Source organism: Rhipicephalus microplus, chromosome 8 (assembly GCF_043290135.1).
Source record: "Rhipicephalus microplus isolate Deutch F79 chromosome 8, USDA_Rmic, whole genome shotgun sequence".
Classification (NCBI taxonomy): Eukaryota; Metazoa; Arthropoda; class Arachnida; order Ixodida; family Ixodidae; genus Rhipicephalus; species Rhipicephalus microplus.
In genome coordinates, this window is record NC_134707.1 from 96,744,523 (window position 1) to 96,760,250 (window position 15,728).

General features: G+C 41.9%; 1 long non-coding RNA gene across 1 annotated transcript; it reads left to right on the top strand.

The window, feature by feature from the left end:
* Nucleotides 1–285: 285 nt before the first annotated feature.
* On the top strand, nt 286–6,235 carry LOC142768676 (uncharacterized). Its single transcript, XR_012885387.1, has 3 exons — nt 286–640; nt 2,691–2,800; nt 5,766–6,235. It is a non-coding gene; the product is annotated as an uncharacterized LOC142768676 (long non-coding RNA).
* The last annotated feature ends 9,493 nt before the right edge of the window (nt 6,236–15,728 follow it).

Genomic DNA, 15,728 nt, shown 5'->3' on the forward strand with positions numbered 1-15,728 from the left:
GCGGCGACCTCATTGGAGGATTCTGACCTCGCGACCAGCGACGCTTCGGGTTGGACGTTTGGGTTGGACCCGGGGCATATAAAAGAAGCCCTGCGGCGCGTCGAGAGAGAGGCCAACGAAGTGAAAAAACAGCGCGTAACACAGGACACAGGACAGAGAAGAGACGGACGAGACGCTGTCCGTCTCTTCTCTGTCCTGTGTCCTGTGTTACGCGCTGTTTTTTCACTTCGTTGACCATGTACCAACCGGCCCAAATAAGCACTTTAGAGAGAGAGGCCTTTTGACAGAGACCCATTTGAGAGTAGAGCTATGTGTTAGAGAGAAGAGCTCGGCTCTTCGAGTCTTTGTCGGCCCCAGTGCCGAATTTGTAACGCCTCTGTATATATGCTGTACATAAACCTTGTTTAACTCACCGTCGTCTCGTCCGCTCGTCTATCAGCTCTGCGCAGAAGCAGTCGCGAGTTCAGGAACCTACGCTACCATACGGCTGGTGACCTTCCCGGTGGAATTCGAAGCAGTGGCGCCTTCGGGACCGTGTTGGTGTCGCTGTCTTTCGAAACAGTGGTTGCAGCGGTGAGATTTCGAGGCGCCCTTCGTAACGTCGTCGGAGGTGGGCGTCGCAACACTCTGTAATCGGAAGGTATGAGCCTTAGTTTCGAAAGTAATGATCATTATCACCAGATCAACTTTTTGTGTTAATAAATGTTTTATTTCAATAGCGGTAAAGAGTTCGTTTGGCAGAAATGCCGATGTGGGCATTGGTGTTGGCATGGACATCGTTTTTGTGAGCGAAAAATAATTTTGTGCGACTAAAAATACAGCATATTGTGTTACAGAGACATCAAAAAAGATGCAAATAAAATAAATAACAAAAATTTTAGGTATGAGCCAGGGTTTTTCCCGAGTCGTTTAGGTGACAAGTGGATATTCTACCACACAGCCAAGCCTCTATTGTTTTGTTTCTTTCACGCTGCTTATTAAATTGTGCGCTAGAATGAACATGAAATGACAATAGGTAAATGTATCCTGAGTACCATAACACAGCACCAATAAGCACTCTTATGTTACTGAGGAAACACTCGACGATTAAGGAAGTTCATTAGAGCAGGGATAGTTTTTCAAATCAAGTTATTCAAAAAAGGTTGCAAGGCCAAGGACGTCCCCAAAATGGGGTACTTCTTACCAAGACGGCGTGCACACAGTCCGGTATAAGGACGATTTCATCATGAATGTCCTTAAGGTGAACAGCCACCCTAATAAAATATGTGTTCAGAAAAATGGTGGGTCTACCGCCAGGCCTCTACTTGTGGATACAGTGAAACTAAGTTTCTCAGCTTCGAAATGCGTTGAAAGTGATGTTCTTGCTTTACTGAACACACACATTTTATATACATATGCTTCACATTATAACATGAAATATTGCTGTAAAATGCGTGGTACAAGCGTACATTGCCATCGGGCGTCAGAACATGGGATTATCACAGTTTGAAGCTTGTCACCTACTACAGAAGGCGCACACGCTACTGCATGCTTAAGGCCACGTAGTGGGTACATATGCAGTTCGAACAGATTTTGCAGACTAGACCTTTTATGTTCAAACTAGAAGCAGGTTATCACTAGTGCGTTCAACTTTTAAAGGCGAAGCTTTAGGACGCCTCAAATTTTTATTCTATAACCTCCATTACTGAGAAAGGTCACACGATCTCATAAGACCATCATTTTTTCGCCTATTCTTTAATGCTGGTGTGAGCCACGAGAGGAGGTGGACAATAATAGGATCATGTTTTTTCCCTTGAGGTATCGCCTATGTCCCATATAATTCTTTAATTTTTTATATACTCTACATGACCGAATAGTTCCATTTTCGTCGTCTCTTTGGTGAAGCTTTCCCTCTTTAGAATGATCGCCAACTTCGTGGCCTGTCCCTCGCAGTAATTATTAATGAAATTTCATGGCTCAGGCAAGTAAGCTAGCAAGCTCCCACGTGTGAGCTTGCCAAACGTTTCTTGACATTTGCAATGCAGAAACATGGTGAACATTTTGTGTCTTTTAGGATCACCCAGTTTATTGAATCTTTGCCTTGTATGGTAGCCAAGAAGGAGGATAACAAGAATAAACGCTAGGTACCTATTACTGACAAAAAAGCATTTTGTTTTGTACACTTGAGTAAACATTAAAACTGAATTCTAAAATTTGTTTTGTTTATTCAAACCCCTATAATATTGTGAAATTGCATAAGAACTTATGAAACCACTCACTTCACGGCCGATTCCCCACTGTGGGTATGAGCCACAAGAGAACAAAAACAAGAACAAGAAGAAGGGCTCATTTATGCCGTCAGGATTGTTATGAGCCTGGGTTCTCGAAGTACCTTGCAGGTAAATTGCGTAATTCTTTTAGTATCTTTTCATAATAGGGTGACCCAGCCGTCGTGGCTAATAGCCGGGATAATGGTCGTGGATCAACGCAGAAAAATGTTAATAAGATGCGGCTGCGTCTTGTGAGGTCTATTCTTCTGTGTGCGTAGATGCCCACAGTCATGTGCAGTTTACCGTAAAAATAATTCTGCTCGCTTCCACTAGGCGCGCTGCAATTGTTTGTTCTGTATTGAACTTGGAGAAACAATTTGAGTGAAAAATGTTGAAAATGGACTTGGTTGCTTTTTTCAAGTTCTTATCTCTCTCGAATAGCAGGCCGTTCTGCCACGTAGGCGTCCTGCAACGAACTGCAGGAGCAACTGTTGATCCAGTGAGCCATATCTGTTGATTGCAAAGATTACCGCAGAGAAACATGGAGATGCGTAAGCTGTAATTTTTTTTTCTATTAGAAATATAACTGGTGATCTTGAAGACAAGCATGTGCAGGCGTTTGTGCGCAGCCCTGTATGCGGCCCGAGAAAAGTGGCGATGACACAAGACTAATTTTTTCCGCGCAAACAGGATGTTCTAGCAGAAATATTTAGGCAGCAACACTTGAAAGGTTGTTGTAGAGAAATACGAAATCTCGGTCAGTATCTCCGAGGCCCGACAAAACCATAACTAAGCCAGAGCTACATGCCTTGTAAGGAAGCGAATGAAATGTTTAGGAAATACCGCCAGCATTTGAATGCTTTCAAAAAATACCGCTTTGTAAAAGCGGAACCTTTAGTACTCTTCATGGAATAGACCTCGAACATGATTAAGACAATGAGAGCATTCGAGGAAAACTGACACAAGCAACTCGTACGGGGTTTAGGCCCCGTTGTAAATATTCTGCACATTGTCCTACCCTTGCCTCTCTTTTCCGAAAAAAATACATGCACTTTTCACCTGGCTAGAAATTCGCCTAGCTCATTCGAGCCAGTGCGTTAAAAGGCATGGAGCGTTTCCAGAATCACGACAGTCTGCGCCGTGTTTTTTTCCACAGATCCACCATTTGCGAGGTGAATGTTGTGCCATGACTTGCCACACTGGTGACCAGTCTAACTTTCTTTACGATTGCTTTACGCTACCCCATAATTTAACGTAGTGGTGAGTCATTTGTTCAGCAATTAGCGCTGAATTGGCAATGACTGTCCTCACTTCTATATATAAGCATCATGCTATTATTTCGGTGTTCCGGAGAAACTCCGTAAGCTAGGTATCAATGCTAAACAATGTTCGCAGTCACGTTAAGTTACACACGTAAATGAAAATAGATGCATTTATTTGCGAGCGAAAAGCCCTCTACTATTTGTAACTACCTATCTATCTATAGAGCCCCATATGTCCAGGCGCTATTACAGTCGTCTGCTTCGCTTGACACATCAAAATTTGGATTGGAGGTCATAAGTGCTTGGGGAACAGAATGAACAGGTCGTTATACTGGTTGCGTTATACGTTCGTCGCGTACATCGTAAACGTATTGCTTTTAGTTTCTTGGTGCACATACCATAGCCAAAAAATGCGGGTATGAGGGGAGGGTGATTCACAGTTACTATCAAGCCATTAATAGGGATTACCGACTGTGAAGAATATTGTCGCAAACGCATCACGAACATTGCGTCTCCGAAAATGTGGGGCTGGTATCGAAAGCATTGTCGGTTTAGGGAAAAATTGAAGAGACGGCAAAAAGACTGTGTGAGCTAGATTTGAACCAAAGAATTATGCGTAACACTCAAGTAATCTACTACACAGCTACGTCAGATCTTTAAGGTGCTTAGGAATAAGATCCTATAATGACTTAGTAGAGGGAGGCTTTGCGTTAGTTGGTATATATGAATAACACAATATTCTATAGGAGGACACAAAAGAAGAAACACAGACGGCGCTTGTCTGTGTCTCCTTGTCTATGTTTCCCTGTCTATGTCTCCTTTTCTGTGTCTGAGGAGGCACACACAGAGCTTGTCTTTGTCCCCTCCTTTGTGCCTTCCGTATAAAATATCGCACTACTCGTACTTCATCATAGTATGGCGTCCTATCGCAAGAACTTGAATGATGCATGCAATATTCGCTATTATTATTTATAACAATGAAATAATCATTGCGTAGTACCTATTAGCCTTGGCAAGCAGAGGTGAACAGTTATAAAGATGGAAAGATACGGTGAAAATGGCTTGTAATAGGCATATGCAGGATATGTAGAGAAGTGCCTTGGTGTTGTATTCAGTGCGCACATGTCCTTGGAAGCTCACGTGAACTCAGTGCTGACAAAATCAGCTCGAATAACTGCAATGGTCGGTCGGCTCAAATACATTCTGTCTCCAAAACTTCAAATCCTAGTTTACAATTCTGTTTTTTATTCACATCTCAACTACGGTCAACCTGTCTGGCGTACGACTTCATTTTCTAATTTACAAAAGGTTTACGTTATGAAGGAACGATAGCTACGAAATGTTTAAAACGCTTATTACAATGTAACAACCATATGCTTCCTTCATAAAGCTGGTATTATAACAGCTCACAAATTATACTATTATCGGCTGAGTTGTCGATATAATCATGAAGTAAGGCATAAGATACATAATTTAGACACCCTAGCACTATGGTAAACAAATGACCGCTACTATAAAACGAGACACAGAGGGTATTGAAAAGTTGTCACACCCCATTTGAATACTGGTAAGAGCGTTTATGTTATTCTTTACCATCATTGTTGTATGCTTGTATGCTTTTTTGCAGGTGTATATTAATTTTATTCTGCACTAACCATATGTTTTCTTGTTTGCGTTTTGAGATCTTTTTTTTTTTTGCTGTTGCCCACACGCCACGCATTATTTTGGGCTACGAACTAGTGAAGCCGCCGCTCGGAAGCTTTTTTTTCCGTTGTCTTCCATCTGTGAGATCGTACAAGGTGGAAATAAATTTGAATTTAAATTTGAATTTTGATGAAACTGATTTCCATGCTGTAACGCAAATGTCAGTGTTTATTCGTACCACATATAATCTTCTGGCGTCACTGTAGTCCAAGAACTTTGTAAGCTTATGATCAATCCTATTGTGGGAGATATTCCTAGTATCCCATTTAGGTTGAAGCTTCCTCACATAGGTACTTTTCTCACAATAGGTGCTCTCCTCGAAGAGTTCGGGCCTTAAGCCACTGACCGCCGTCCCCCTCTAAAAAAACTGACATGTTTATGGATCTGTCTCCTACATACCCATAATTTACCACGGGGAACAAACAAAAAAGTCAAACGTGCTGCACTTGACTCAAAGCAACTAAATATCGGTGTACACTCACACACTGGTTCACATGACTTTTACTCGCAGATCGACAAGAATTTAGCGAACTTATTCCTTCTGTTTCAGATGAGACGTCACTCGTTCAACGTTTCCCGCCGCCCTCCCGGCCAGCTACTGTGCTCCTGTGTAAGTATTCTCATCTTCATTTTGAAGTGCTTGAACTGATAGGCAAATTTTAAAAATTAATACGTAAATCGCAAATTTTGAACAATGCAAAGAGTCGGAATGCAAGTGGGTCTTAAAGGCCTATTTCACAACCTCAACAAAAAGAAGAAGCAGAACGCAAACAACGAAAATATTTAAAAAACCAGAAAGCGCCACAGTTTCAAGTAGTTGTGTTCCTATTACTCAAACCAGCCATAAAAATTTACCCACTATGCACGCATGACGAAAGCGTAGCACGTCAAGGCCCCATGCTATAATGCATTTGATATTGTGGTAGTAACGCTTGTTTTGACTTTTTAACTCGCATGCAAACAAAGTTTGACATGCAAGTATATATACGTAAGTACTTAGAGTTTTATTCTCAGACTTCAGCAAAAAATCCCAAGGCTAATGGAGTTAAAGCAAGCTTCAGTAAAACAGTAGACATGTCAATGACAACGTGATGAGAATGTCTGTTTTTAAATTTCTGGTTGGCGACGTATTATCATTAAGAAGCCCACAATTCTCCCAAAAGACTCGTTTTTTAAAGATGATAGTCTTTTTGGGGAACCTCCACGCAAACATTGTGATCTGTCTGTCTGTCTGTCTGTCTGTCTGTCTGTCTGTCTGTCTGTATATTTGTCTGTTTGTTCACTCTTAACGGCACAGGGTACTTGGAACGGCCAACACCATCCGCAGTGCGCACCAATGTTGCTTAAGATTTAGCATTCATACTTGTGCAATTGTCAATTAAAAACCTATTGTTGCGCTTGTCTGGGGAACCATAAGAACACGTATATATTCTGCACGTGCGTCTTTTACTAGAAAAGGCATACATAAGTAATTTTAAGGCCTGTAGCGCTTATCACGCTGCGCTGACCATGCAACGCTGGCACGAAAAGGCGAGTGTTTCCCACGCTTCGCTATGACTAGATGGTGGTGGAACCTACCCGTCGCCTTGCGATCTACACCTTATCACCTCTGAGACGGGCGCGCACACCCGTCTCAGAGCCACGCGCATCGTTTTCAAAAAAAAAAAAACGGCCAGATGACGTTTATGTCTTTCGTGCGACGTCACTTGATGCGCTCGTTTGCCTCTGCTGCACGCTTGAGGCACTCTAACGCAGTGCCTTCAGAATACCATTAACAGATTTTCTTGCGCAGAACATCAAATAATTGTTTTGTTCGCTCTCTCCACACGCAAGACTATCGTCTTTCGACGACATTTGCAGATTACCATGCAGATACCGGGCCGATTATTTTTAAGAGTTCTCAAGCTACCATCAACTATGTTTGATTCTCGACTGTGCTCTTTTATGCACAGCTATGCTAAGTTTCCTTTACACGTTGTTATAAACACACGTTAAGGAACACAGCGGAAACAAGTTGCAAAAAATGTGCATATCTTTGCAGAAAATGTGTCGGACAAGTATCGTCTTCTACGGCAATTTACTATACATTACTGTAAAGGAATCAACGGCTAAAATCAAAACATTGGCAGAAAAATGTACATTCTGCTCAAGCACTGACGTTTCAACCTGTGGATGCTACACTTCTTTCGAGCAATGACAGATAAGCAGTGTCTCAATAGCGCAAACAATTCCCTCCAAAATAAGGTCATAATTATTACATTATGTCATGTTTGCGTTTATGTGTTTGTGTGTTTTATAAGTTTATGTCATGCTTGCTTTTTTTATGCAGCCTCACAAGTCCGCGAGCCGTAAGCAATTGTTTTACCAAGCTGATTTTTCTTTTCAGTTCTAGAGATGCAGGATACATCCAGAGTTTGTCGGAACAACATCGCTAGCAGCGTACTAGTAGGTTTTTCTTGCGGTTACTTGTTTATGATTTCTTGACGCAAAGGCTCTCACAGTAATGTGTTAACAATGACAGCTGTCTTTATTAAAGTTTAGGACAGAATGCAGTATTTTCGACTTAGTATTTTCAGGAACTGTAAACAGTAGTAAGCGTACAAATGCCCATCTGCTGTAACCACGAAGCTCGTAGCCACAAAGGTCCACCTGTACCACCGTCCGGCTTTAAACCAGCTGATTGAAGAAACAGAAAGAGTAAACGTAAAGATATCTCAACGCAATGGAAGCTGTCGAGACGACAATGGTTTTCAAAATGTCCTGCCCGGATTCATCAGGTATTATTTCAGAAGTATCGACATTTAATGCACTGCAGCAGCATTATTGATTTAAAGTACAGTTATTTTGTGATCATTTTATTGCTTCAATGCACGAATCCTTGTCTTAATTGAAAAAACTCTTGGTAACGTTTTCATTGGTGTTTGCGTATGAGGCAACGAGTTCGCAAGTCATCTTTTGCTTATTCAAATATTCTTTGAAATGATCTGGATATATAATTAAAACCAGTGCAGTTGTTCTCACATGACCTGATTGCTGATCGCTAAACTAGCAACGTTTACGGCATTTGTCTCAAGTAAGCTACGTTAAGTTACTTCTTGCAATTTTCGGCCATTTCCGTATTTTCAACTCGGCAACACCACATACAAAAGCGGCTCTAGCAGAACCATTCGTTACGCACGTGTTCATGCATTGCACTTTGAGTTTTTCTAAACACATGCGTAACGAGAGTTCTGGGTACCCGAGTTTTTGTCACTGCTTGCGAGTAGACCACCAAAGTTTTCATCATCAACTCGTAAGCATCGACTACCGTGTTTATGAGCGCAGTTTATCGGAGCGCAGTGGATCAACAAAAAAGATGTTAGAAGACGCTTGAGCATCGCCTTTGAGAGCAAGCAGCGACACCTCTTTCAAGCCCCGTTATCAGCACATTCCCTATCGGCAGCCTTGTTTCCACTCTTGTTGATCGCAAATTAAGGACTGCCTACACGAGTAAACTCATCCGTTTAAAAATATCCTAGAATGTATTGTTGAGAAGTTGACAGGTTCCCCTAAGCCATATTTCTTGACTTTTCGAATTGAAGTGCCCACCAATCATCCATAAGCCAACGCACGAACGACCGTAACTGCTCACTAAGTCGGTGCTCTTGCAGCTGATGATTCCCAAATACCCCAGCGCGTTTCTCACGTGTGTTGACGTCTGGTGCAATTCAAGCCTGAAGATGATAAAGAATTTCCCGTTTTGCATGAAGATGCATGCATATAAGGAAATTCTTATAGGTTGTTTTTTCGCCAATAGTTCTAAGAAACGGTCAGGCCAGGTGGTGGAAAACTAGTCTGGCACGCAGGCCACCTGGCTTTTAGTACCGCTTTGAGTAAACTGATTTACTTATTTTTATTTGCATGTATATCTAGAATACGCTCTCGGACAGCGCAGATATTTTTCACTGACAAGAAGCCAAGCCGATGCCGGCAGCGCTTTTTTCCGCAATATATACGAGCTCGTTAATGTTGCGAAGTTATTACAGGTTGTGGTGAGATGTGCAGTTTTGTGCACCTGTGTTCTACTCGGCTGATGCGGAAACCAGACAATGCCCCAAATTGTTTCGCACACCGTTACGTCAGCCGTTGCTTTCTTTTCTGAGTGATACCATCCGTTTAATAAAAAAGAAACTATCGCATGGTCGCGCATCAATTCGATACAATGTGTGTTATACACCCGCTCATGATATTACTTGTGTTATGAGAGAAGTACCTAAATGAAAGGCTGGTTTCGTTGATGTCGTATAACAACCCGGCACTCAAAAGCTGCAACGTAGTGTTTATTTCACGCATGCGCGTATTCTCGTTCGTTTTGTTGGTGTGCTCTGTCACCCGCCACGTATCAACTAGGCCGACAACGCTCGCGCTTTCAAGGTAAAAAGAAAAATGAAAGGGTGTACACGTTCGGAAATAACTCACACATTGCTAGTGAACTTTAGTGGTGTCTCGTAGCCAGTCATCCCCAAAACAAGGCAACAGATTGCTCTTCACCTAAACCATCAGTGAAGCACCAGTCGACTTTTCACGACACATAGCTTGTTATATATTGCACCAACAAGAATATGAAATAGCCACACCTAACTAACATAACCTGTCGATTCAATGTTTAAGCTTGAGAAAATGGCTGCTATAAAAGTAGTAAGTGTCCTTGCGACGCTTACAGTAAGTTGCTACATGTGTCTTCCGATTAGATAACGGATTCTTGCCTATGGCTTCGGAATTCATAAATCGTGTCCATCTCACATGTATTTCATTCTCACCCTGCCGCCTTCCCCAACGAAGTTTTTTACATCATGAATGGCTGGAAATGTTCTGCTGGGAAAAATTTCACATTACAAGGTTTCTTTGTAAGCTAAATGAGCTCAGTATTTACATTGTAATGAATACCTGCGGATGATGGAGTCCTGGAAAGTTTGAAGAGGTTATTTGTACTGTATTCTGAATGTGTTGTAGTTTGTGTAACGCGAGTCTGAATAAAGTAAAGTTAACAAGAAGAGAACTTGCAGCTTTCGTGTACGATACTTCGAGCGTAGCATCTTCTTTGCTGCTCAAGAGGTAATTCTCCGTTGCGTCCACATCGCCTCATTTGCGGATGTGCAAATATTTATCCTTTCTTGTGCCTTAGTGCATACATCTGGTTTCCACCTATCTCAAGTTTTTTTCTTCACTGCTTCGACGCTTCCTCCGTTCTTCAAAGTATATTCAATTCTCTCCATGTCATACTTTCTTACATCGGATACCTCACGCTTATTATTCAACTTTGAAAGCTCTATGAACTCGAATTTGTGTGTTGTACTTGAGGCTTTCATGCTTTGACGCTTTTAATGAGATTCTTCGTTTCCTGGGAAAGCTTGCCAGTGTCCTGTCTTACTACCCTGCCTCCAACTTCAACTGCACACTCCGTAATGTTACTCGTCAGATTATCATTCATTGTATCTATGCTAAGGTTGCTTTCCTCACTAAGAGCCGAGTAGCTGTTCTGAAGCGAGACTCTGAATTCCTGTACTTTCCCTCTCAGTGTTAGCTCATTGATTGGCTTCTTGCGTATCAGTTTCTGTCGTTCTTTTTTCAAGTCTAGGTGAATTCGAGGCCGTACCATTCTATGGTCACTGCATCGTACCTTGCCGAGCACTTCCACATGCTGTACGATGCCAGGTTGTGCACTCAGTATAAAGTATATTTCGTTCTTATTTTCGCCATTAGGGCTCCGCGATGTCCACTTACGGTTCCCTTGCATTCGGTAGAAGGTATTAAAAATGCGTGAATTATTGCGTCCTGCGAATTCTACTAGTAGCTTCCCTCTGGAATTTCTAGTACCGATGCTATAGTCTCCTACTGCCTGGTCTCCAGCCTGTTTCTTCCCTACTTTTGCATTGAAGTCTCTCATCAGTATAGTAAACTGTGTTTTTACCTTACTCATTGCCGATTCCACGTCTTCATAGAAGCTTTCAGCTGACGCGTCATCATGGCTGGACGTAGGTGCATAAGCCTGTACGACGTTCATCTTGTATCTCTTATTGAGTTTATTTGCAATACCTACCACTCTTTTACTAATGCTATAGTATTCCTCAATGTTGGCAGCTATGTTTTTGTGCATAAAGAACCCCACTCTCAGTTATCTTCTTTCAGCCAAGTCCCGATAATAAAGGACGTGCCCATTCCGTAGCACTGTATAGGCCTCATCTGTCCTCCTAACCTCACTGAGCCTTATTACATTCTAATTCATGCCCTCTAGCACTTCAAATAGTACAGCTACATTTCCCTCCCTAGATAAGGTTCTAGCGTTAAACATTGCCAAGTTCGGGTTCCCAATGGCGGCCTGTCCGGATCCAGAGATTCTTAGCACCCCCTGCTGCGTTGAAGATCTGATCACAGATCTACTGCGATGCAGACCTGAATTTTACCATCCTATCCATATTGGTAGTTTTTTTTCCTTCCTTGCACTAAGGTACAACTAAGGCAAAGTAAGTACTATTATGGATGGGATAGTAAAATTAGCGGAGGGGTTTTACAGAGATTTGTACAGTAGCCAGCGCAAACACTACCTTAATATAAGAACTAGCAGTAACCCAGATGAGACTCCACGAGTAATGATAGAAGTCAGAAAAGCCTTGGAGAGCGTGAAAAGAAGCAAAGCTGCTGGTGAGGATCAGGTAACATCAAATTTGCTGAAAGATGGAGGACAGATTGTGTTAGAAAAACTAGCGACCCTGTTTACGAGGTGTCTCTTGACTGGAAGAGTACCAGAGACTAGGGAGAACGCTAACACCATCCAAATACATAAGAAAGGAGATGACAAAAGCTCGAAGAATTACGGGCCAATCAACTTGCTCTCCGTTCTATACAAGGTTAAAAAGGTAATTTCTAGCAGAATTAAGACAACATTAGAATTCAATCAACCAAAAGAACAAGCAGGATTTCGAACAGGCTACTCAACAATCGACCACATTTACACTATCAATCAGGTATACAAAAACAAGCATACATAAACATGCTGGAAAAAATCTGTTGGCATCAGCTGCTACCATAGTGCTTCATAAAAAAGCTACAGATTATCAATCAAGAAGGGTGTAATGCTGAGGGATACCATTTCCTTGATGCCATTTACCGCGTGCTTACAAGAGGTTTTCAGAGGCCTAGAATCATGAGATTTAGGGAAAATAGTTAAAGGAGAGTACCTTAGTAACATACGCTTCACCGACGACATCGGACTGGTGAGTAAGTCAGGGGACGAATTGCAACTCATGATTACGGAGTTAAGACAAGGAGAACAGAAAGGTAGGCCTTAGAGTTAATCTGTAGAAAACAAAAGTAATGTACAAAAACGTTGGAAGAGAACAGCGCTTCGAGATAGGTAACTGTGCACTAGAAGTTATAAGAGACTATGTCTACTTAGGTCAGGTAATAATTACCACGGAGCCGCATCATGAGATTCAAGTAACTGGAATAATAAGATTGGTGTGGAGCACCATTGGCAAGCACTCTCAAATCTTGACAGGTAGATTACCACTATCCTTCAAGAGCAAGGTATGTAACATATGCATATTGCCGGTACTTAACCACAGATAAGAGACTTGGAGGCTTACAGACAGGGTTCAGCTTAAATTGAGGACGACGCTGTGAGCGATCGAAAGGAAAATGGTAGGTGTAACCTTAAGAGACAAGAAGAGAGCAAAATATATCAGGGAACAAACTGGTGTTAAGGATGTTGAAGTTAAAATCAAAAACAGAAAATGAAAATGGGCTTGGCATATAGCGCTTAGACAGGATAACAGCTGGTCATTAAAGGTTACTAACTGGATAGCCATAGAAGGCAAGTGGGTTATGGGCAGACAGAAGGTTAGGTCGGCAAATGAGATTAAGAAGTTTGCGGGTATAAATTGGCAGCAGCAAGCAGAGGACCGAGTTGACTGGCGGAACATAGGAGAGGCCTTTGTCCTGCAAAGAATATAGTCAGACTTAGTATTTTTCAAGGTGAAAAAGTCTGGGAGCTTTATTCTCTTCCGCATTAGATGAAAAACCATGTGAAAGGAAAAAGAAACCAAATAGTAATCCCTATTTTGACGCAGTGTCACGATAAATTTATCTAGCGTTACATATATCTAGCCACAGGCCTGGGCCTCCGCAGTCATATCCGATCGCAATAGTTCTGAGACACATATAATGAACTAGTTCACTTGAGAGAACCATGGCGGGATTACGCGGTGAGCACCGTTTTTCGGAAGCGTTAAAGTGCCCCTTTAAGTCAAACTTCACACTTAAAGGGGTCCTGCGATACTTTTTGAGCATAGCCAGAAAACGCTGCAGATCGGTAGCAGCGGCTCCCGATAACATTCGAGCCAAATAATTCACAATCAATTATCAAAGTCAGCTAAAAATTTCTGTCTCTTCTCTCGACAAACCACGTTATATGCCCAAAAAGCACACGTCAATGACCTATCTATCAGCCATTGGCAGATGTGAACATGGTGCGCTCGCTCGTTACAGAGATCAGCGTGGGAGGTCGTTACTTGTCCACACGTGCGCGCGCGATCACACTGAAAAAGCCACGTTTTTGAAGAAAAAATGCTGAAAGTCGCGAAGCGTGCGTGACGTTTTTCTGTTGCCCTGCAACTCCTCCCTGCTTAGCTTTCAGAGCTTTTGTTGGGACGAGAGATGATATAACACAATTTTAGCATGCGATAAGCCATTGCAACTCCACTCGCACTGGCGATGAATTGGTGAGGTAATATGCTCTTCCAGTGAATTCGTTCCAGAGTTACTTGAAAAAGTGTTTCAGGGCGCCTTTAACTTGACTGACCACAGTGCAATTGCTTGACTGAAAAAGGCTCGGCTGTTCTCACGAACTGATGCCGGTTATTGCTCAAATGCAGCTGAAATTATTGTCGAAAGGTGAATATGCCATCAACATTCTCAAATAAAGGTGGATTTCGAAGTGAAGGAATGTTCTAGAACACGCGAGTTCGTACGCTTGCTGAAAAAAAAAGAACGTGAAATAAACTTTTTTGCAGAGGGTCTCAAGGAAGAGCAATCTTGTTGGTAACTGTCGCCTGCGTGTGCCTAGGAGTCCTTATGTGCCTTCTGATTGTACTCGCCTTTGCTACAGCCGATACCGGTGAGCTATTTTCTCACTACTTAAATGAAATGCACAATGCTGATTACGTTACCAAGAACACGTAAAAACATCTTTACAACAGCTATTATTCATGACTATATTCAAAGATTTTTCTTCAGTAGCTTGATTTGCGTAGTATGCCGTTACCCTTAGCGCTTACGATGCTGTGTCTGTAAGGCAAAGTAATCTTTTTTCTGCTCAAGCAATCGTTATTTTTTTCTCTGCTCGGCTCTCAACAGTTTAGTTGTGTTTGGACATGTCTGAATGCCTTTTGAATGCAAAAGAAAGTCTTACTGGGATTGTTTGTGGCTTAAAGTTACGCAAAAAGATTATCAAACGCCTGGAATGTTTTCCAAGCAGCTTGGGACAGCGTATACTCCGAAGAGAGTGAACCCTTCGGGTTAGCTCGCGAAGCGCTACATTTTCAAGCAGCGCCTGGACGACTTTAAGCAGGAACAAATATGTGGCATTATCCATACCTACGAGAATTCATTTCTTCGTGTCATAACTCTCCTGTGGATGTTTCCTATGAATGTGTCTACATTACCAGGAAAGCGCGAAATTTATTTGCTCCTTATGTTTCAGCGTGAATAAAACAGAGAAAACTTTGAGGTACACTTACTACGGGACACAGAACGCGATGATGCAAACAAAGCACCCGGACCAAGTAAAAGCCTAACAAAATTGTCGTGTCGGCTTCCTTATGAAAACGTTCACAAACCTTTCAATTAAAATGCTGTTTCTGCTTCCGTACGCAAGCCTTGTGCAATTTGTATTGAAATAAAACAACGTTTCAGCTTCCATATGAAAGTCTTCCTCAAAATATCTTGAAAGAAAACGGCATTTGCGCTTGCCTAAGGAAGCCTTCTTCACAATTTATTAAAAGAAAACGACGTTTCGGCTACCATACAAAAGGCTCGTGGAAGGTCTCCTAAAATGAAACATCGTTTCTTCTTCCACACTAATACTATATTCACATATCTTCGAAGAATTCCACGTTTCGGCTTTTGTACTGAAGCTAGCATCTGCGAAAACCAGTGACCTAGTCGAAGGGGGCAACCACTTGTTCCGACCTCAAAATATCTGCAGTGTGTTGCAAAAGGAGAGTATGCATTGATTGTTTTTCAGGACGTACATATATTAATGCATTGCACTGCAGAAATTGCAATGGCAGATCATATATTCCCATCTTCGCCGAAGCCACGGCTTTGTGCAGACTCTGGATACCTTATCCAGAGAAATCATAAAAACATTCTACATGAAAAAATGCCCATTTCCCCAAGAGCAAATGAATAAATGCGATAGCAGAAAATTCAAACGTCACTGGAAGAAAATAAAATAGCTAGAAGGTTTATGGTC